We start from the raw sequence: 5,000 nt of genomic DNA on the forward strand, positions 1-5,000 counted from the left end.
GTTGACAATGCCGCCCACAGGCACAACACAGCCATCTTTGGGAATGTGACCAAACTACATTGCCATCCGGCCCATAAACGACACCTCCATCTACAGGAATCCAACGAAACTACGCCAACCATACCTCCAAAACACGGCACCGCCATCTATGACAATGTGACGAAACCACATGCAATAGCTCCATCTACGCGAATCGGACGACACTACGTCCACCATGGCGAGCGCACCACAAACAAAAAGACCGCCATCTGCAGGTCCCCCGCAACATGACCTGCTGCACCGACGATACCGCCATCTAGGCGACGCCACGCCGACTACAACATCGCTAGGTCCCACAGTGCCCATTTTTCGACGCCACCCACACAGCCTGCATCATCTGTCCACCACAGGAGCCCCAACGCCAGTGCCTGCGCCGCACGAAGTCGTCGACCGACAATCGCTCCACCCGCACCCGCACGTGCCCCACTCCAACCGCCCAAATCGCAACTCCAGCGGATGAATGGCGGACTCTTCCCGCACTCCTATCGTGCAATCCACCCCTATATCTTGCGTTTCATGAAGAGTTATATCCAATATGCCATATTCCCGCTGTCCCTATACATGCTCTAAGTAGCTCGCTTGCTACAGCAGCAGCAGCACCACCTCCGCGCGCTTCCCTGGGGGCACTGAACCGCAGGACGCGAGACCCCACGCCCTGTGGCAAACAGGGCTCCTCGCAGAATATATACGGTCCCTACCCCGCACAACGATGACGGTGTGGGGGCCATTGTACGACACCGCTTCCTGCGGTGCCAACGCTGTCGTAGAGTCGATACTCCATCTTTGGTAGAAGGCAACCATTCCGCTGTAAATGAGTACGTCGCTCGTAGTTCAGTCACCTCGCAGCACTGCTCAGTAAACTATGCAGGCCCACATAGATAGATCAAATACGCAAATGCCCCTATACATGCTGAACGTCTGTGCAAACAAAACGAACCACACGTCACCCGCACACTCTATCACCCACACACTCTATCACACACTACTCTCTGCCTGTAACAAACACAGATACAATAATTAAGCACCGGCATGGACCAACGTCCGGTGCATCCTATCCGCCACAGTACACCAACCAGACTATGATAACCAGGCCAGGAGGTCCAATCATAAAACAGAATATCCCACTCGTCCGACAACCACAATTGCTCAGATAAGCCACCAACACCCACACATGTCCTACACAGGGGTGCACCCAACATCACCACACTGCCTCGTCTTACAGCACAAACACACTGGCAGGAATGAAACACACAGGTCTGCCGCAACCACAGACACGGCTCGCCCCCCCCTCTCACTGGCGGAAAGCGCATCCCGACGTGACATAACTCCTTTGACACACTGACGCTGCCTCGGGCATCCACGTCCTACGGTCGATATCAACGAACCTCACCCCCCCCCCCCCCCCCACAACACGCCATCCCATACCACATTGTGTACCGTACCCAAACCTAACGTGTACTGTACTACAACGCAATGTGTACCATAACACAACCCAGTTTGTACCTTAACCTAACCTATGTCACCTTAACCTAACCTATGTCACCTTAACCTAACCTATGTCACCTTAACCTAACCTATGTCACCTTAACCTAACCTATGTCACCTTAACCTAACCTATGTCACCTTAACCTAACCTATGTCACCTTAACCTAACCTATGTCACCTTAACCTAACCTATGTCACCTTAACCTAACCTATGTCACCTTAACCTAACCTGTGTTGCACCTTAACCTACCTCAATTTGCACCGCAATGTAACTCAATTTGCACCGCAATGTAACTCAATTTGCACCGCAATGTAACTCAATTTGCACCGCAATGTAACTCAATTTGCACCGCAATGTAACTCAATTTGCACCGCAATGTAACTCAATTTGCACCGCAATGTAACTCAATTTGCACCGCAATGTAACTCAATTTGCACCGCAATGTAACGCAATTTGCACCGCAATGTAACGCAATTTGCACCGCAATGTAACGCAATTTGCACCACAATGTAACGCAATTTGCACCGCAATGTAACGCAATTTGTACCGCAATCTACCCCCATGTTGTGCCTTAACCTAACCCACGTTGTGCCTTAACCTAACCCACGTTGTGCCTTAACCTAACCCACGTTGTGCCTTAACCTAACCCACGTTGTGGCTTAACCTAACCCACGTTGTGGCTTAACCTAACCCACGTTGTGGCTTAACCTAACCCACGTTGTGGCTTAACCTAACCCACGTTGTGGCTTAACCTAACCCACGTTGTGGCTTAACCTAACCCACGTTGTGGCTTAACCTAACCCACGTTGTGGCTTAACCTAACCCACGTTGTGGCTTAACCTAACCCACGTTGTGGCTTAACCTAACCCACGTTGTGGCTTAACCTAACCCACGTTGTGGCTTAACCTAACCCACGTTGTGGCTTAACCTAACCCACGTTGTGGCTTAACCTAACCCACGTTGTGGCTTAACCTAACCCACGTTGTGGCTTAACCTAACCCACGTTGTGGCTTAACCTAACCCACGTTGTGGCTTAACCTAACCCACGTTGTGGCTTAACCTAACCCACGTTGTGGCTTAACCTAACCCACGTTGTGGCTTAACCTAACCCACGTTGTGCCTTAACCTAACCCACGTTGTGCCTTAACCTAACCCACGTTGTGCCTTAACCTAACCCACGTTGTGCCTTAACCTAACCCACGTTGTGCCTTAACCTAACCCACGTTGTGGCTTAACCTAACCCACGTTGTGGCTTAACCTAACCCACGTTGTGCCTTAACCTAACCCACGTTGTGCCTTAACCTAACCCACGTTGTGCCTTAACCTAACCCACGTTGTGCCTTAACCTAACCCACGTTGTGCCTTACCCTGCTCTGTAATTGGCATATGACACGTTACATTAATGTATTGTTGTCCAACCGCAACCGGCTCAGAATGTTGTGTACACAGCTATGTGTCATCTCCCCATAACAGCTGCATTGCAGTGTGGTACGCCATAGAGACGTGTGGGAGTAATGGACGCAGTGGATGGCGATCAGCATGAGCCGTCTGTTCATGTAGTGGCGCGTGTATGCAGACGTAGTAGTCTCTTCTCACACAATGTGATAGCACGGTGCCCCGCGTTCCACATCTGCGACATGCTACAGAGGCCGGTTGACAGTTGGTCGCGCAATGGAGATCGCATATGTACGGGGGCACCTTCCACGTGCCCTCTAGTCGGGCACATTTTGTTGCGTGGATGTGAGCGAATGTAGTGTGTCTTGACACCTGACAGGCAGGCATGCAATAATAGTTGACTTTGCAAACGGGGATGGACGTGTACGTTTACTGGTGACGTTACGCAAATGAACAACTGGTAACCCGTTGTGGTGCGGTTGATCTTGCTGGAGGTACATCTGTGAGGGCAACGATCGGTACAGCTACGAAGCGGTCCCCACCATACCAACGAACGTGAATGTGAATCTGGGTGTGAAGCGATACGCGGCTGTGGGTGGGTGGGACTGTCCCCGGCCGGTGAGGGGGGGCCGCCCGGCGTGCTGGCCGCGCGGTGCGTGGGCGCACGCGCTACAGCCGGCTGGTGGGGGCGCCCAGTGGCAGGCGCGCCGGCCGACGGACGCGGCAGGCGGCGCAGCTGCGCGCCGGGGCACCCTGCGCGCGGCGCCGTGCAGCCAAAGTGGGTCCTCGCGGACCCGGTGCGAAGCGCGGTGGACATCTGCAGTGTGCTGGTCCGATTGAGGACTGTGTGCGTTGAGGATGCGCCGCCGCCCGGCACTCGGCGCCGCGACGCCGTCTGCTGCTCGGTCGCCCCAGCGGTTCTCGCTGGTGGTTTGTATCGCAGTTGTGCGGACGTGTTGGCACGTGCGCTGTGCTGGGAGAGTTCGCTTCGGCACCCACGTGGGGCCTTTGCCCTTCTGTGGCGCTGGCGTTGGAGCTGCCGGTCACCGTAGGTGGCGCGTGTTGTCTCCCGCCGGCAATGCCACGACAGCACGCTCCCGGGCCTCTGTCGGCAGCGGCAAGCTCAGTTGGGAGCACGGGTGGTCGCACCTAAAGCGTCTACTCGCCTAACTCCGGGCGATTGCGCCTCTCTCGAACCCGACCAAGTACTTAGGACGGCGCTGCGCGCCGCCGGGACCTGAGAGGGTTTCGAGGTGTATTGTGCAGGGGAGCCCAGCCTCCTCCTGTTTGCAGAATAATTGAGCGGGACGCTTGCGTGTTCGCGCGGGCCCCCGGGACACACTCCCGGGCGGCCGGCTGCTCAGCTCTAGTTGACGCAGCTCCCTGGTTGATCCTGCCAGTAGTCATATGCTTGTCTCAAAGATTAAGCCATGCATGTCTCAGTACAAGCCGCATTAAGGTGAAACCGCGAATGGCTCATTAAATCAGTTATGGTTCCTTAGATCGTACCCACGTTACTTGGATAACTGTGGTAATTCTAGAGCTAATACATGCAAACAGAGTCCCGACCAGAGATGGAAGGGACGCTTTTATTAGATCAAAAACCAATCGGTCGGCTCGTCCGGTCCGTTTGCCTTGGTGACTCTGAATAACTTTGGGCTGATCGCACGGTCCTCGTACCGGCGACGCATCTTTCAAATGTCTGCCTTATCAACTGTCGATGGTAGGTTCTGCGCCTACCATGGTTGTAACGGGTAACGGGGAATCAGGGTTCGATTCCGGAGAGGGAGCCTGAGAAACGGCTACCACATCCAAGGAAGGCAGCAGGCGCGCAAATTACCCACTCCCGGCACGGGGAGGTAGTGACGAAAAATAACGATACGGGACTCATCCGAGGCCCCGTAATCGGAATGAGTACACTTTAAATCCTTTAACGAGTATCTATTGGAGGGCAAGTCTGGTGCCAGCAGCCGCGGTAATTCCAGCTCCAATAGCGTATATTAAAGTTGTTGCGGTTAAAAAGCTCGTAGTTGGATTTGTGTCCCACGCTGTTGGTTCACCGCCCGTCGGTGTTTAACTG

General features: G+C 54.0%; 1 non-coding gene across 1 annotated transcript in view; it reads left to right on the forward strand.

Annotated features, from left to right (window-relative positions):
- The first annotated feature begins 4,300 nt into the window (after positions 1-4,300).
- Positions 4,301-5,000, forward strand: part of LOC126148905 (small subunit ribosomal RNA) — a 1,910-nt gene continuing 1,210 nt past the window's right edge. Inside the window, exon 1 of the ribosomal RNA XR_007530665.1 lies at positions 4,301-5,000. This exon is cut by the window's right edge and continues 1,210 nt beyond it. This is a non-coding gene — a ribosomal RNA (small subunit ribosomal RNA).

Source organism: Schistocerca cancellata, unplaced genomic scaffold, assembly GCF_023864275.1.
Source record: "Schistocerca cancellata isolate TAMUIC-IGC-003103 unplaced genomic scaffold, iqSchCanc2.1 HiC_scaffold_902, whole genome shotgun sequence".
Taxonomy (NCBI): domain Eukaryota; kingdom Metazoa; phylum Arthropoda; class Insecta; order Orthoptera; family Acrididae; genus Schistocerca; species Schistocerca cancellata.